Source organism: Phallusia mammillata, chromosome 5 (assembly GCF_965637545.1).
Source record: "Phallusia mammillata chromosome 5, kaPhaMamm4.hap1.1, whole genome shotgun sequence".
Lineage (NCBI taxonomy): Eukaryota > Metazoa > Chordata > Ascidiacea > Phlebobranchia > Ascidiidae > Phallusia > Phallusia mammillata.
The window spans coordinates 27,277,480-27,296,361 of NC_137256.1; the positions used below are offsets into that span (position 1 = coordinate 27,277,480).

The following is an 18,882-nucleotide window of genomic DNA, read 5'->3' on the forward strand; positions in this document are numbered from 1 at the left end:
TTCTGTCATATATTTAAACTTGAAATACTAAGATTAAATGCGAAAACGGCACTTAAAACGTCGGATTAGAGCAAGGTTCACCGCAATACTTCAATTGCTTGGTACCAACGGTTCGTCTGGGGCGTTCAAAATATTTTTTAAAACAGCTCAAAGTGCTGGCTACAATATACACGGACCTAAAAAGTAGCTTGGTCAAAACAAAACTGCCAGAGAACGTGTGTGTGTAAAATATGTTATGTTGCTATTGTACAAAATATTCGATGTACGAAGTAATACTTAGTAATGAATACAATATATTATGGACGTTTCAACAATCGCTTCTGTCACCATTAATGCAATGGCGATAAAACGATAATTGCGTGTTATCAGGGATAAAAATGCTTTTATGAATTACGACGGGAAACGGGATTCTTAGCTTCTTAGTTTAATCGTTACAACATGTTATTCATAGAAAACATAGAAATAAATTCATAGAATTCATGTTATTCATAGAAAACTTATCGCTCAAAACTCACTCGAGTTGGATTCGTTGCTGTTTGAATCGGTGTCGGGATAATTTGCTCGTAAATCCAGCACCCCCTCATCCGACGAAAGATCGTTGCTTTCAAGTTGGGCAGGAAGTGACGTAGAGTGAAGACTCGTCACAGGTCGGGGGGAACCCATATCTCCGCTAGTTGGCGCCAAAGATTGCCTCCCTGTAATTGAAAGGTTTGTGGTGAGCGAGCTCGTCTCGGTCGAAGCGAAATAAGTGAAATATTTCGACCCCGAACCTTTCGATATTTGCTCCAACATCGCTAGCTGAGGTCGGCTCAACTCATGCATGAAATTCGACGGTTTCTGTAGAAACGACGATGGCGTCACTGATGATGCAGTCGCCTGTAAAGAAAAAAAATTTGTTGAAGTAATATTTTCAACTTTTAACAAGATTTTGTGATGGAACTTTTGTATTAGTGTCAAGCATATCAGACGCCGTTTTGTGTTGTTGAATTTTTCGTGATAATTTTCAGGCAAAGATTTTCTATTTGTTTTGTCAGTACCTGGCTCGTATCCATGGCAACGCCTGGACGCTGCTCGATCTCGTCCGCTTCGTCCACTATCAGCGGTAGAGAGTCGTCGCCGGAATCGACGTTGCTGTGGTCGATGTCAGTCGTGTCTGACGTCATATCTGCAATAATAATAGAAATCTTAAAACTCTTTTCGTGTCTTACTTGCCGGACTTTGACGATAATGTTTTGTGTTTGTTTGTGCAAGATGTTTTACAGAATTGTTTCTTTCTGGAAAATACCGAACTAGCGTTTCGTATGATTATCGAATTTGTCGTTCAACTGGTGTAATGCTAAACAAAATATTAGTTGTTGTTCGAGAACTTGTATTTTTGCTGACGGTTTGCCCACCAGAACTGTAAAGCTTCTTCAGAGCAATGAATTATATATTGCGAGCACACATGCAAACTGTTTCTTCTGTTGTTTCTTACTGTATATTTGTATGTTTTTGTAAGTGTGTGTGTGTGTGACATTTTGGTGCAAGTTTTGTGTGTGTATACGTAGAAACTTTTTTCATGTTCCGATTAAACACGTGCTGTTTCCGATTAAACATGTTGTTTTGTATGTTTCTGTGCAATTGTTTATTTCTGTATCTCACCCATTCCGTTGTAACTCCTCCCCAACATTCTGCGCAGATGTTTTCTCACGTGAGTTGACATCTGATGTTTGTATTGGAAAGCAAACGCACAACCGGCTCTTATGCAGTGATAATGACTGAACAATCCGTTGTACTTGCAATCTACGAAACAAATAATGTACAGTTTGCTAAAATAAAATACTTTTCAAACAAAGTACATCGCTTAGGTATAATGTGTCTAAGTGCGGAATGTGGTAAAAACCAAAAACCAATAGTTCACCACGTAACTTTTTAAATCTTCAATTTGCTTAAAAAACAATGTATAAGTTACAATTTGAGATAGCTAACAAATTGTTTTATCTCTTGAAGACAACCAAAAGGTGTAGTTTAATTGTTACAATTATTAAAACAAGGTCCCAACCATTAAAGGGAACATTTTCGCTGTTTAGTTTTGCAAATTTACACCACATAAAAACCCACCATATCTTCCGCATTGCTCCTTCTTTGTGTAATATTTAAATCCGCTCGCCTCTCTTCTAGCAATCTTCTCATGCTTCTTCATGTGCCAGGGAAGTTTTGACGTTCCTATGGTAACGAACTGACAACCGGGTTTCAAGCAGTGGTAATGTCCCCTCAACCGAAACTCGCAACTCTGAATACAATTTCGTGTTAAGTCGACTCGCTGGAATTTCACTAACAGCGTCGACAATGTTTTAAAGCTCTTAGACTTGTATAGATCACAGTACGCCAGGCCCATTGAAGGCGCCATACCGAATCAGCCGGTCACCAAGCATTCACCACCACATGGCAAGGCGTAGGCTGCAAAAGTCTAGCCTTAGGTGTGTAAAACGGGTCACATATTTAGTAATTGGGCCCTAAAACATGAGGATAAAAGTCGATGAAACAGCAGCTTTACACTAGCACATAGTTTCAATTTGATGGATTTATTAAATCCAGAAACACGCAACATTAGTTTACCGGGTTAGGACACATCTTCTTCACTGTGTAGCTTCGAAAACATTCTTTTGCCGCTTTTGCATAAGCTTCCAAACTGTCGTGGGCTTGTCTGGATGAAAACAAACAAGTGTCAGGAAAATTACGATATTGCTTATTTTAAGTTCACGTTTTTCATGCCCTATGCTTGTGTTACGTATTTTTGATCCCCAAAACAATGACGTCATAAACTATGTTTTTTTCGCTGTAGCTATGAGCTAACCAGGTAAAAAACCCGGTGACTGGGTTTCAGTCGGTACAGAACCGTCTCACGAAATTTTATGTGACCAGCAAACCGGTTAGCATTACTGGTTACTGTCAATGGACTTTTTGTAACAGAACCGGCTGAAAAATATGGCTTTTGTGATAAAACCGGGTGACAAAAAAATTGAACCCCACCACTGCATGACACATAACATACCTGTGCGTTTGAGCTTTGCCGAGCGACTTGCAAACGTATCTGCACCGGTTCAGAGTGCAGTGCCAGTGATTCTGCATGATATATTTGCAATCACGACGCATGCATGTCATTCTGGTGAAGAAATAAACACAGAATTGTTATTTTGTTGATCCTAAGACCGAGCTCATTCGGTATGGGAAACTTTAACACACTTTACGGCATAGTTACTTTAAGCTTGTATCAAGTTTTTTTAAAGATCACGAAGGTAGTTTCAAGCAGCTTTGAATTGTTGCGAATCTGATCGAATCCCAAACTTACCCAGGTCGGATGTGGATGAAACCTTCCTCATCGCTTCCTCCCATCTTCTTCATCAAACCTAAGTGTCCTCCCAAGCCACTAGAGGGACCCTGTGAGCCCGACATCGCTTGTGACATGAGAGTGGGGTTCTGCAGCATCATATAAGCCCCAGTCGAGCGGGGTTCGGGGTTCAAAGTCGGGTAAACAAGCTTTTTTTCGGCCACCATCCGCGATATGTACTTGTACACTGGATGGTCGGCATAACTCGCCATGTTTACCGGGAGAGGGGCGCTCACACTAGGGTAATCCCCATCGCTGTTGTTGTTGCCGTTGTCGTGGTTACCCATGTCACGTGACTGGTCGAACTGTGCGCGACTAAGCACGATGTTCCGCTGGGTGTCGCCCTCGCCGCGTGGCAAATGACCGCTAGACGGGGTTGTAACGCGACTGGGGGAGCGAGGTCGGGGGGGTTCGTCCTGGGCGGGAAATACCGGGGAGAATTGGCGCGCGATTGGTTGTTCGAAACCGGATTGTTACAGTTTTTCGTGAAATCTGTGTAGAAAAATATATATGTTTGCAATTAAATTGTTTGAGAACAGTTTTTTGACATATTTCCCGTGGATGAAACGTTTAAGCCGAAGTTTTTGTTAAAAAGTCGATCAATGTCGGCTTAAGCTTAACACTGTCGCTATGGTTACCAACAATAGTTGTAGGAAAATCTAGTTGAGGAACAGAAATTATTGTACAATAAAAACTTTTGATATGACAATCACATTATAGATAATCTAAAAAAATTAAATCAATTTTAATACCGGTTGCGATTTCTTCTAGCTTTCATCAAAATTCCTATTTGTGTAAAAAGAGCAACTTCCAAATTAGTATTTTTCAGCCTCAAATGAAGTTTTACAAAACTGTTGTGTTTATCAATAAATTGTAAAAAAGAGGTTTTGCTGGACAACTTACGTGGTGTGAGTTAGCACGAGATGTTTTTCAGTGAACACAGCACAACAATCCTCTACAGCACAGTGAAAATGATGACACGAACCGAACACACAGTTGGCGACGTTGCATTCATCAGGACCGAGTCTGTGTGAAAATAAACATTTTATTTGCAAACCACAAGTTGCGTGTTTTCATTTTCTGCTTTTTGTGCAAATTGAAGCAGAAATATTCAGTGGACACCCGATTTTTTTTACCTAAATTATCTGTTATTCGCAACTTTTTACGTTTTTTCATTTTTATTTCAACATTGTACACGTGATAACATTTACTTGATTTTAAGTTTGGTTAAAAAAATCGTCACATAGACATTCATTATGAAAACTTTGATTTTTTGAAACATCTTTATTGAGACACCGCCTTAACTACGGACATTTTTCTATGTGCGCGTTTAACAAGAAAATCTTTGTCAAACAAGTCTGAAGAAAAAATGAATTATGCTAATTAGGTGCTTACCCTCGGAAAAACTTGAGCACCGCTTTTGAGGGTTTGTCAGATTGGTGAATCTGAAATAAGTGCAACACAGGATTAGTATTGTCTTAATGTGAGCATAAGTTGCTGTTGTATTGTTAAGTTGTTTTACCTCCATCGGTTTCTTTTCACTTGATGACGTCGAATTGCTCTTGGATGAAAGATTAAGAGCTTGGTCCTCAACTAAAAAAATGTTATTGCTGTTAAACCGATTGGGATATCCAATACCGAATTAATATTCCTCCCATGTTTACTGTTTATTTACGCTTGTTCAGCAAAACTCAAAACCTCACTTACTCTGGTTTTGATGACTTTCATCAATAAATGAACCATAGTTATCCCTATCTTGCTCCTGATTGGCTGGCAGGCGGTCAGGTGACCTAGCGGTTTCGCTCCAGTGCCCACCACGTTCTGCTTGACTGCTTTCTTGCTCGTAATGACTTTCACTCTTGTATGTTGAAGTCTAAAAATAGATAAATTTCTGTGATGGGTATTTTATGATTTTTGTGTTTATGCCGCTTTATAAGAAATTTGTATTTCTCGATATGCCGTTATCATATTGAAGGCGTCTCATACAACACGTCAAAACGTCGTTATGCATTCACATTGTGGTTTAATACTGGCAATTTTCAATATATTTTATAGCGAATGTTACCTCCATTTGATCGTTATATGCCGGTGGTAGAATGTATGGGTTGATATTTCCCCGAGATACAACTTCATCACTGGAAAACAAAAGTATCTATTAGTTTAGCTTGTGGAAACAAAAAAACATAGGTCAATTAACAATTGGACAAAAAAGTATTTCCAAATTCAGTAAAATACACAATTAGGTGCAGAAGTTCTAACAGTTATAAAAAAGGAACAATAGCATAAAACACATTTAATAGTTACAAGAAAAGAATGTTTCAACCAAAAAAATCACCCAAAAAGATTTAAAGTTGACAATTTAAACCAATGATTCTCAACTGCTTTTGAGGCCACATCCGGCTCTTGTTTTGCGGCTCGCAGCAGACCTCAGAAAACAACCAACGATTTCTATTTTAGCTAATAATCCTAAGTGATTTTTTTAGGTCTTATTTTTTGCGGCTCCTTGCACACCTAAATTTGGTCCTGACCATAAAAAAAGGTTGAGAACCACTGATTTAGAACCGCAAGAGCGAAAGAAAACTCACCGTGGAGTTGACGACATGTCGGGTTTCATTTCACCGCTGGATGGCAGCAGAGGAGATGCAGATGTAGATGCGTTAAAAGATGAAGGAACTGGAGGATTAGAAGATTCAGCTTTTGGAGTGAAACCCGATAAAGTGTGGGGCAGGGCAGCTGAAAACGAGAATCAAAAATATAATGTGAGATTTATGCCAGGGCTCTTCACTCCATACCCTACGTTTTTTTAAACAATTATTTTACAAGTTGTTATCACAGATGATGGCATGAGCATTTGCCGAACGTTTGAACGTTTTAAAAAAACATGTCGCTTTTTACGTTTATTTGGACCGTTGAATTCGCCAAACTTATGAATAGATCCGGCCAATGTATTCATAAAAAGCAACATGCTTTATTATTCAAACGTTTCGGCAAATGCTCATGCCATCATCAGTGATTTGAAGGAACACATCTACTTGGGTTGTTATATTTGTCATTAAACTTATGAACAGATCCGTGTAACGTGTTTCAGAGTGGTTTATATTTCCCGCAAGTTACAGTGCAAAGTAGTGTAAGAAGTAAAACGAAAACCCACCAGTTGCTACAGTTGTTGGAATTGAGGCTAAAACTTTTCTTGCCGCTTCCTGCAACATGGAAGAATCAAACTTTGCACTTCCACCTGATCTCGACTCGAGAACCAGCGAAGGAACCGGACCTGAAAAGTGAAAGGTTGAGAATAATATATCCGGGTCGGTAGAGCTTGCCACAAAAAACTTTACCTAATGTTATCAAGTATGTAAAAGCATAGAGCCAATAAATGATAAGCTGCAGACAGTGCACACTGTTTTGACCTATAAGATCTCACAAACTGGAGTGCCGCTGGATGGCTACATTAGCCAATTAGGCCGATCTATCGTCACCAGCTGCACTGATGAGAACTCTAAGGTCGAAACAGTGTGAACTGTCAGCTTATCAAGTAGGCTTTTAAACCAAAAAAAGATGAAAAAGTAAATTTATAGAATATTAAGTTATGAGCGAATTTACTTTTCAACGAAGAAATAATCAAGCAAAATGTTTTCATTAATAGAAATAGTTCTACGCTTATTCAGTGTTATTTTCCCTGATAAAGGCGACCTGCATAGGATGTCGAAACTTCGGAATAAAAATACGATTGCCAGAAGAGCTCTATAAACTTGATATAGTTTATGTCAAGTAAAACCGGTCAAAGAAGGAGAACTGCTATAACTTTCTAAAACTCCCCCATTATTAAGTGAACAAGATTTCAGTGAAGAAAAAGTTTCATAGAAAGCAAGAAAAAGAAATCTCACGGTTGAGTAATCGCGACGCGACGTAGGGGTAAATAAAAGATGGCATCAAAACCGGGGTTGGGGGGTTTCCCCTGATACCCAGATAAGACGGGGGTCGTCCAAAGGTCACGGGGGCTTGTTGATGTCTCACTAAGGACTGCTGCACCACCGCTGGAGGGAGGTGTGGAGCGCACGGAGCAGATGTAGGAGGACGGGAGGAGCAAGAGGAGGAAAAAGAAGTGAGAGTGGGAGGAGAAGGAAGAAGCTCTGGAGAGGTTGCTATGGCGACAAGATAAACGGAAGATGAATAAATTAGAAAAGGTTTTTGGCACAAAAGTTTCGAACATTAGTAAAGAAAAGAACCATCAGAAAAAAATGTACAAAGAGAGAAGAAAAGCTTTGCAATGAAAAAAAATTAACTAAGTTATGTGCAAAGTACTTAGAAAAGAGTTTTGTGCACCAAGAAAATATTTTTGTCACAAACTGTTTTGATAGGAAAGATGAAAAACAAAGATTTGCGCGGAAAAAATGATCTTTGTAGTATTTCTCATTTAAAACAAAACGTTCCGAAGTATTTTTTCTTACTTGAGCTTAGACTGTCAGATCCCATAAGATCTTGTCGGTCGTGTTTCCTCTTGTGCGACACCATCTGGCTGGTTGACGTGAATGAAAAGCCGCAATTATTCCGCAAACAGTGAAAGTGGTTTGCTGTGCGGTTCCAAGCACATGTCGGAAATCTGAAACAAAAGTTTGGACTAAAAATTTAGTGTTTTTCATATATGTTACTTGTTTTTGGTCAAGGGCTCTAAACAACATTTCTTAGGGAGGATAAACAAGTGAATTGAAATTTAAAACATCAATCTTTGAATATATAAGCTATTGCTGCCAGGCTTAGTATCAAGTTTATTTAGCTCTTCTGGCAAATGTATTTTATTCCGCCGTTTCGACGTCCTATACCTTCATCAGGAAAAAAAAGGCAACGATATATTTAGTTCAAACAACTTTTCAAACAATTCTCCTTGATTTAATCCTTACTATTTTACGACTTACTGGCAAGCTTCGTTCTTGTAAAACTTCTTGAATCCCTGTCTGGTGTACGCGTCATCTCTGGTGTGGTAAGCTTTATGTTTCTCGATGTCACATTTGTTCTTGAAAGTGAAATTGCAACCGGGACGACTGGGGGATAAAACGATGGTTCAACAAGTTGTCCAAATCAATCAGTTTCAACATATAGGCTTTTATGATGGCAATAATACATTAATTTGAAACATGCTGACTCAGCAATTATTGTCACCGTAAACGGCCTCTGTTGCGCCACCTAGCGGAAATTCCCAAACCTGGTAACTGTGAGTTCTTCTACCCCAGAAAACTTTACCAGTAACATAGAAACTCTACTTTTATGTCCACAAAAACGCACTTTTGTTTCAGAAATGAGTTTCAGAAAACTTATATCTTGCACAGGACATTCAATGCAAGTCCGCCACTACTTGTATTTTGAAAGTGCAAGCGCGCGAGTGTATTTTAAGGTACAAGTAAATAAGTGCACACGGCCGTGGGATGTCGGCATTTTTGAAATAATAACCTAAAACACCAGCTTGAAACTCACGTGCAATGGAAGTGGGTTGTTCGTTGGTTGACAAACGGACAATCTGACATTCCACATGACTCCGTTGCTCGATATCTCTCAAATCCATTGCTCACAAACTGTTGGTTCTTCTTGTGGAAATTTTCGTGCGTCATCACATCAGAAGTGCTAGTGTAGACTTTCGTGCAGCTTGTCTGTTCACAAATTGGTGTTACGATGTTTGTTAGATAAGCTACTGTCGTGGGTTCGAATCCCATCGCAGGTTAGGTTTTTCTAGCGCGATTTCGTTACAAAATGCAAGTGATGAGTTGAACTTACATGCAAGCAGTGGTAGTGGGTGCTTTTCCCGTTCAAATGGCAGTTACCAAATTGTCTCGAGCAATCGTCTGTTGGTGCGAATCTCATGAAGCCATGAGCTAATGAGTTATCTCTCTTCTTATGCATGTTGTAATGACGAATCACATCCGACTTGTTGGTGAAGCGCTGGATAGATATGTTTAAAAAAGATCAGTATTTTTGAAATTTTAGAGTCACAAACGTTAACGATAGGTAAATAAGACGCTATACATTTATGGAAAACGGTTTTATAAGACTTTCGCAAGTCGTATGAACAATGCCCACTTACCGGGGATTAAACTGCTTTTTATATTATTGTAATGTTAAGTAGATTACCTGAAAGTTACAATCACTATCAGTGCAGTGGTAATGGTCTCTGTTGATATGAGGACATGATGCCTGCATGCAAGGGTGCTTCGATGTATACCTGGGAATATATAAGACTGTTTTAATGCTCTTCTGGGGTGAAATATATTCTCTGATAAAAGGTTGGAAAAAAATGTTCCCTCGACAAACTGAGGATATTGAGGTCCGCTGTTTATTTGTGGTTTAGGGCTTTAGGCAAAAGAACCTGCCCTCAATTTCGGAATTTGTACGTATACTTATACTTATGACGGTTTACACAGTTTGCGGCCTGTTCGTTCAGTATGATATGTTTAAGTTGTAAGTAAATAAATCACGCCTAAAGATACCACAGTATCAACACTAGTTGTTTGTAATGAAGCAACATTTTCACTAATGCAGCGCATAATGGGTTGACATTTTATTTAGCGATTAAACAGAGTTTAAGTAATTTTCAGTGAAATATTCAAGTTACGTCTGATACAAAAAAAGGAATAGTTTCGATTATAACTGAGAAATCAAAAATTTTTTACAATTTGTAAAAAAAAGAAAGTCTTTTCAACAGATGCAAAAAAGCATCTTACTTTGAAATATATTTGTCGAATACATCCTCATCAAAGTTGGTTGGATCCAGAGTACCTTTTTTGATTAAACTAAACAAATGTAAAAAACAAAATTAAATACATCAGCTATTTCTGCCAGGTATAATATCAAGTTTAAAACTCTTCTGGCAAATGCATTTTTATTCCGACGTTTCGCCGTCGCATTTATCAGGATAAATAACACTGAATGCGCGTTACACTGTACCACGACCTGTATAGGACGTCGAAACGTCGAAATAAAATTGCATTTGCCAGAAGAGCTCTATAAACAAACTTAAATATTGATGAAAAATATTTCTCAGTCTAATTATATGTCAAAGCCAATGTAGCCTTGAAGAAACATAAACAAACAAGTTACCCACCCGACTCCGCTTGATACAGTTCCAGCTGTTATTGTGTCGATCGAGTCGGCATTCTCACTATACTTCACACTAGGTGGCACACAAGAGCTGGACGAGACCTGAAATAATCAGTGTCGTATCACAGTAATAATGATCAGGTCCTGTAATGGGTTATACAGGGCTGATGCGTGTGTTTTTCTGTATTCTATGATTTTTGCTGACATAAATTAAAGCAATTAAACTAAGACAACAAAAGAAATTTAAGTTGTTGTGGAGTTTTAACCGTTGTGTGTTGTATTTAAAATGCTCAGTGTTAGTAGTTCTACCAATTTGCCAGTATTAGATGATTTTTGCTGACATAAATTACAGCAATTAATCTAAGATTGCGAAATTTACTGGACAAGTTATTGTGGTGTGCTAGCATTTGTAGTTAAACTTATTTTTATATTTAAACTTTGTGTTAATGAAAGATTTAACAGTTCACGACAATAAACACCAAATAGCTGCTCAGCAAAATATATACGCTTTACTCTACATCAATGACAATTTTGTTTCTAGTAAAACTACTGAGTTACATAATATCATACATTGTTTTCAGTACACATATGTATTACTAAAAATATATATTGGAAATTCACTTAAAAGAAACAGTAACATATGCTTACCTGAGAAATAGCTGATGATCTTTTGAATATTTTCTGCAGAAGTTCCGCTTTAGAGTTAGCTGAAGCATGTTCTAAAAATGTTTTAACTTAAATCAGTGTGAAAATGAGTTTTGTCGTTAGTTGAAGTTGAATTACAACTTCCGCAAGTTAAGTACTGAACCACTTCCTTTAAATACAGAGCCTGATTTTTTTAGTAAACTAACATAATGACAAATTATATTTTTTTTCTCCTTCTGTCATGTAATGCGCTTATGGTAGCTCGTAAGCCAAAGTAAATGGGTTATTTCATTCAATTTTTAGTCTAATACAAGTCAATGGTTGTCAACAAGTAAAAAACTTTTTTAGAGATTCATGAAGTACTAGTGTTGATCAGTAATGTTTCTATGCCAGAATTAGTCAACACCAATTTTCCAACTGCTCACCCTCAGACAACATTCAGTAATTTATTTACAAGTAAACATCATCACTTTGCCTGTTATCTTTAAATTTTCTTATTTTCAAGTTACACACCTGCATTGCTTGAAACGATTGAAGCCATGAAGGCTGCAGCAACTGCTGGAGGTAGACTGGCTGAAGAAAATGGTTTGAGGGGTGGGATTTGATTTGAAGATGTAGGTGGTGTGGTGGCCTGTAACATACAAACTTTATCAACCAACAAAAATATCGAGCAGCAACATTTTCTGGTTCACAATGGCACACAAATTTAAAACATACCAATTAAAATACTTTACAGTTTACAGAAACAATAACAGGAATATGCATAGCTTCAAATTTAATCTGAGCAGCAACATGCAAGCATTAAACATTTCGATGTTCTGACATTTATTGTACAAAAGTCTACATTTCTCCCAACAATGCCTTAACAGTGTAACTAAATTTTTATTTATACTGATACAGGTATATATGAGTAAAAACAAACAGTAAAATGTGTGCAATTTTAATGTGTACACATCCATTTTTGCTGCTATGACAAGCTCTTAACACTTTCATTTGATAAACAGTTAACAGTTAAAACATACCGGGTATGCTTGTATTATACCGGGTATGCTTGTAATATATTTATTTGTATTATTCCATGAAGTGGGTGGGTTCCAAGTTGCATTGCTACTAAAAATGTAAAAATATCGCATTAAAAAGTTTTCTGGGTAGTTCATATAGCTCATAATAATCTGGTGACAAAATGCAAAGTATGCAACCTGTTTTTGAAAAGCTCCAATTGCTATTTCAAATGTTTTGTGTTAAGTTAGGTTTTATTTTAAAGTTAGCAACAACATTGTCTATATTAGAAGCAAGGGAAATGATATCTGCTTCACAAAACATATTTCTTGCCAAAAAAGTTTAAAACTTAAGAATTTTACTTGAAAATCAATGAAATTGGATTAATATTTATTTTCTACCTTGTGTTGTGAGTGTCTTGAGAAGTTTCATGTTCAGAAGAAGATTGAATCTGACAGTCAAATTTGTTCAAATGGTAAACTAAAAAAAGTATTAAATGAAACAATAGAGTGAAATCAAAATGTGTCTCATGATTTTGTTTTGGTGACAAGCCACCAATATTTTATGAGGGTTAAAATTTGTGAAAAAAACTGCACATTCATGTTTATTATGAAAGAACTGCAATTCAATTTTATTTAACAGTATATTGGACATAATCATTACGAAGAACACCAGGAGACCAATAATAAGTAGTTGATCTCAAAATAACTAAAGTGGTTTGGCAAAAGTTGGTACTTACAGTTGGTTCTGGTTTGTTGCTGGTCATAGTTTTCATTTGTCTAATAGCGATCAGGTCTTGATGAGTTAATCCTGCTTCAGTCATTGCTTCAATCAGAGGAGTTTGCTGACCAAGAAGTTCCATGAATCTTCTGTATCTAAAATTCACATTTAGTTAAGATGCAATTTTAGTTGATATTTTTACCCCATGTTTTTGTGAAACTTACTTTTCCATTCTGATATGAATGCTGTCGTCAACGTCCATCTCATTTCCATCACTCATGTGTCCTCCTGCTGCTTGTGATGCTTGTGCTTCATGGTCAACTTCACTGTCATGTTCATTACATTGTGTTGACCTCTCCTCTGCAAGAACAATACAAAAAAGCTTTGTATTTAATACATAAAACAATATACACTACGATTTAAACAAAAAAAAACAATTGTAGTGGTGTGTATAGTAATGTTAGTAGAAGAAACAATAAAAGAGACTCATAGACCCATTCTATACAGCAATGCCTGATATAGATAATATTCATGGCATCAATGTATATTTTAAGTGTAATGTGTACATGCAATATGGAAAATGCAAATTTTAAAATTTAAAGAACAATTTGTGTAATTTGCCTCCTTACATTAGTTTGTGTTTAATTAAAGGCAAACATGTACATGAGCTATTTGAAACCTTGACAGTAATGTCCTCGATTTTGTTTTCTGCACAATGTCAATATTGTTCTGTATTTTGCTTGTTTTATCTCCAAGTTGTTAGAAAACTCATTGAAAAGCGTTAAATATGTTGCTTGTGTAACAGTTTAGTACATTCTTTCCCTTCATAAAATATTACATTTAAATGAAACATACTTATTGCATGGTTTCTTAATAAGGCAACAGAATTGAAACAAGAAAATTAAAACTTTATACTAGAAGGGTGGCTTAGCACATATTGCCATTGCACATACACTGCAACCTATTTCTTAACACACACACACACATATATATATATCCTTCACTTATTTCATAATGGGTCCCATATCAGCCATTGTCTTTTATATCCTTTTAGGAGTTATTGGGGCTACATGATGGAACTCTCACCCATAAATTGCAAAATGAACAAATTGTCCAGATTTCATCCAAGGCAGGGATTGTTTAAAAAAAATCGCCCATTTTAGGGGGCTAGTGGGGTAAATATTGAGGCTACAGGGTAAAACACAATTATATACAGCTTATTATTGCAAAATTGAACAAACTGTCGGAATTTCATCCAATTCGGACATTATTAAAAAATCACCCATTTTAGGGGGCTAGTGGGTTAAATATTGGGGCTACAGGGCAAAACACAACTATCGACACCTTAAAATGGCAAAATGAACAAACTGTCCAAATTTCATCTAATTTGGACATTATTTTTTTTTAAAAAACACCCATTTTAGGGGGCTAGTGGGGTAAATATTGGGGCTACAGAGTGAAACACAACTATCGACAGTTTTTTATGACAAAATGAACAAAGTGTCCAAATTTCATCTAATTCGGACATCGTTTAAAAAATTCACCCATTTTAGGGGGCTAGTGGGGTAAATATTGGGGCTATCAAGTCAAACAAAACAAATGGCACATCTACATAACCATATCTACCATCTGTGAAAATTTCATCCAAATCCATCAAAGATTTCAGGACAAAAGTGCATGGACAAACTTCACCGGAGAAAAAAGAAAAAAACAGAAAAAAACAGAGTGAAATCAAGATGTGTCCCCTTCAGGGAAGGGGACCCATAATTATGGCAAGAGCATCTGGTGGCTTATTCACTTGCCAGCAGCTACTTCCTAACTTCAAGCTTCCAAAACATGAGTTCGTTTATCGCTTGTGTGTTGAAAACCCACACACCCCACAAAGGAAGCCAAAGTATTTGGTGGAAGATTAGAACAACACAAAATCACACGAGCTGATTAACAAAATAAATGATTCATTTCCAGGTGAAAAGATTAATGATGGTCTGTACTCATCTTTGTGTGATTTCATGTTGCCAGTTGGACAACACACAAATAACAACTGTTTTTTTTTCAGGATTCACCTTTTTAACAACAATATTAACCAGGGACGTAATTAAATGTTTTAACGGGTTATATTAGTTAGAATATATTTGTTTCTAATTATATTTTAATATATGAATATTATATTTCTATTTTGTGCAAAACTTTTATAAACGCCAAGAGAACAAACAATGTATTTGTATGTCAAAAAAGCCTAATAGAAATGTTACCTTCATCAGTTTTTTGTCGTTTCACGGACAAATCAAGGCAGGGCTTCAGTTTCGGGTTAGGGATTTCACAGTCAGATGCCTTGTTTTCAAAATGTTGCATTCGTTTTCGCTTGGATTAATCATCTGTAAAAAAATTAACATGTTAGAGATAAAACAACAAATATTAAAGCATTTTTTCTAGTACATGATGCAGCACAAAAATTGGCTCAGCCCAAACAACAGCATTTTAAACAATGATTTTGTCACAAGCATAGTATGATATTTACATGAGTAAAATCAAAAAAATATTGTACAGTTTTGCTTGTGCTATTTCTGTTTTAGTATTTGGCAAAAAATGATTGGTATTAAGTCTAAAAAGTCAAATATAATGCTACAACCATGACTATTTAACAGCAGATTGTTAAAGGCAGAAGTAAAGTCAGTATGTAAAAAACTTTATCAAAACCAATATGTATCGGACCTAGTATGACATCACAATGCCCTCTTAGTTGACTTCCTACTTTTTGCACTCAAAATATTTTCTTTGCTATCTTGAGCAAATTTAAATGAGGCAAACTGAAATACATTGAAGCTGTGTTTGTTTTGACAACAAAGAATGAAGATTGAAATAAATGAGGAACAAAAGATGCACTAAGTACAATGGGGCCTGTAACCAAATATCAGTTTCAGATTTTAATTAAGTTTTGAAAATTAATTTGCGTGGTTTGGCAAACAGACGAAAATTCATTCATTGTTGTGAATATACCCTTAAAAATATCACCACAGTAGCTGAAATACTACGTATAATATCAACCAACAGATTGAAATGAAGTTAAATATTTCTAAGACTGGTTTGATTTCATAGAAAACTAGATGAAGTTGTATTGAAAAATATTTCAGCGCTAAATTGATTCATTGAGATGATTTCTGTTGCACAATCGGAGGATTTTGACGTAGGGTTTATTTTGACATATAATTTCCTCATATTTTAACACAACTGTAAAGCAAACGCTTTTCTCAGCATTTTACCCCGCTTGAATCATTTCATTGTTGAAAAACAAGCTACAACTGAGATAAACAAAAATTGTTACAAAAAAATTTACAAACAAAGTTACAAAAATTACAAAATGGTTCATACAACTGTGACTGTTGAAACATTTTAAATCAAATCTCTCTGAAAGAGATTTTTACTCTGAAATCTACATTTATAGTCAGTTTGTTTATTTAAACAGTGTTTCAAAATTGATTGTGTTCATTAGAGGGGAAATCTTACACAGAAATTGTTCATTGAGTTGTACACCAAGCATTTCAAGCATTAAAACCCTGTGGTTGCAGAATGTAGACCCCTGGGAACAGAACACAAGTTCAAAGTGGGTTGAAATGCATTGCTATACATTATGGTACTGACTAAAATGGCTGGGAATCTTAATAAACATGTTTTCAAACAAGCTAAAGCATTATATTTTACCGCCAGCTCAAATACTAACCACCAATAAAAATTTTAGGCTCGAATACCAAAGACCACAAAACACTAGAAAGGTGGCTTTCTAATATACTTACATTTTATATATTTTATATCCTATTTACCAACTTACTATACACATCATTTGATCTACACATATGATTGTTTTTGCAAGCAAATACGAATGGGTCCCCACACGTGTGTTTGTGCAAATTTACGGTAAACAGATGTTTCGGGTATTTTCAGATTCTTAAAGAAAAAACTTTCAGAAAAGCATTAACCCAACTTTAAAAGTTTTGTTCGTATTTTTTGGCTGAATTATTTCTATATAATTACAAAAAAAACAGTAAATAAGAATGGGAAAAATACTTTTCAATTTTCGTTCAAGGTCAGTTTTTACACATAATTTTCCAAAATCGAAAATATGCGGGATAACTTAATAAAACAACATAGCATAGCTGCACAAAAAATAGCTGATTTCTAATCACCGAAACGACTGTCTCATAAAACGTCTCTCCCCAGGACTTTAAGCTGAGCACTCCCGCTGTATTCACCAGCTTTAATCGTAAACAAGTGAATTGCACACCTTGAGATTTGAGACTTCTATATGACTGACAGTGTACACATACTTTAAATTCTAAACGAATAACCTACTGCAAACAATTGTTTAACATTTCAGCACATTGGGGTTTGTATTTCTGGCCTAAAACTTATTATTTGGGGGTTTAAGGGGTAAAAATGGTTGAATCCAATAAAAAGTTACAAAATTCTTTAGAATAGCTTACATTGCACCAACCAACAAAGCATGAAACTCTCAGATTATGTACTTTAGTCAGTACAGCTCTTTTAATTTTTTTTCGCTTTGGGGGCCTATGACTGAACCATTGGGTCATTCGGGGTCAAACTTAAGGAGGATCAAATTTGGATTAATAACTAAAATGTGTCTACATTTGAAAAAAAGTAAAGAAAACAGTGTATTACCCTTCCTGGATGTAACTAATCAATCAAAATGTTTGGGTTTTAAACAATTTTCAAATACTAATGACAGATTTGCTTAAAATGTTGGTATTTAGCCTATTTGACATGTATTTGACTTTAAACAAAATATCTCAGAAATTCTTGTAGGTATTGAGAAAGGTAAGAATTATTCCAAATAGGTTAAATAACTTTCACCCAGTTCGCTTGCGTTTGATATTTCATGCGCCGTCAGATATAAAATATCTGTCACAAATTGTTTTGCAAACACATACCAGAAATTTAGTTTAGGCGTGTGCGACCTGTGGCTCATTGATAAAGGGTTGTGCGGCCCGCAGAGAAGCTTGGATTTCAAAAGTACTGGCAAACAAGTCCAATTGCTATATATTTTTGAGTAGATTTATGTGCAGGCTAGAATGAAAAGTGAAATTTAATTGTAGTTAACTCAATATGGTATTTTTGATCTGCAACAAAGTAAAATTACCTTGTGATATATAAAGGGCTCAGCACTTAAAATTGGCAATTGTTTTTGACCCCACAGTGACAAAGGTTGCACACCCCTGGTTTAGATAATTACATGTATGTTTTGTGAAAATAAAACCTATTTGAAAATGACCTTTAAAATGAAGTGTGGACAATTTAGACCCACTTGTTTAACATGCAGGTTAAGTAGAAAAACATAAGAATATCCTTTTTTGTAAAGCTGAAAACTAACATGGGAAATTGTTTACCTCAAAACAGTGTCAGAAAGTTGAGATGGCTTCACATAAGTAATAAATCCATATGTGCCGAGCAGAGACATTTGGCCCCACGATCTATCCAACATAGCAGAGTTCTTGCAATATATATTAGGATCAGTTAAAACTAACCTATTTTTGTTCAATGGGTAGCTGTGAAAAAAAACAAACAAATTAAGTAACAATTATTTTATACAAACAGAAAAGGTAAATAAATAATTTTGTTTCATATTATTTTCTTCGCTGCTTACTTAATGTGTCCTAACAGCAACCAGAATTGCTTCAGTAAAACCAGCAGTTTGCTGAAGCAGTCGGAACCGACGCAGATAAATTCGTCTTCAAGTTTATTGTTGGCGAATAATGGTGCGAGATTTTTTTTACGGGTAATCCCCAAATTTTGCCGCGTAAATAAAATAAACTTGAACAGACAATTGCCTTTCTGTCATATCATAATATAAGGCCAAAAATGAAAGTACAATAAAAAGTAAAAAAAAAGATTTTCGACGTCGACGATGCGCGCTTAAACCAAAAACGTTTTCGCAAAGTTTTTGAGGTTTTTGTTTCGCGTTGGATGCGCATGATTAGTTTCGTTTGATTTGTTTTTTTGTGTTACTAAAGTTTTTTTAAGGTAAAGTAAACAGAGATATAAAACTATTT

The 18,882-nt window shown here is 35.9% G+C and overlaps 1 pseudogene across 1 annotated transcript; it reads right to left on the reverse strand.

Moving 5' to 3' along the window:
• Positions 1-489: 489 nt before the first annotated feature.
• On the reverse strand, positions 490-18,563 carry LOC145228585 (zinc finger protein castor homolog 1-like; annotated as a pseudogene). The gene is made up of 32 exons (XR_013860103.1): positions 18,477-18,563; positions 18,220-18,378; positions 15,073-15,195; positions 13,045-13,180; positions 12,840-12,975; positions 12,502-12,551; positions 12,124-12,211; positions 11,615-11,732; positions 11,105-11,175; positions 10,461-10,558; positions 10,081-10,149; positions 9,491-9,581; positions 9,137-9,301; positions 8,840-9,012; positions 8,284-8,409; positions 7,819-7,970; positions 7,255-7,512; positions 6,522-6,641; positions 5,956-6,103; positions 5,436-5,505; positions 5,078-5,243; positions 4,893-4,963; positions 4,766-4,815; positions 4,274-4,396; positions 3,332-3,862; positions 3,035-3,145; positions 2,599-2,686; positions 2,101-2,272; positions 1,642-1,782; positions 1,038-1,165; positions 771-876; positions 490-695 (listed from the first exon to the last, which is right to left on the reverse strand). The product of XR_013860103.1 is annotated as a zinc finger protein castor homolog 1-like (transcript).
• Between the last annotated feature and the right edge of the window lie 319 nt (positions 18,564-18,882).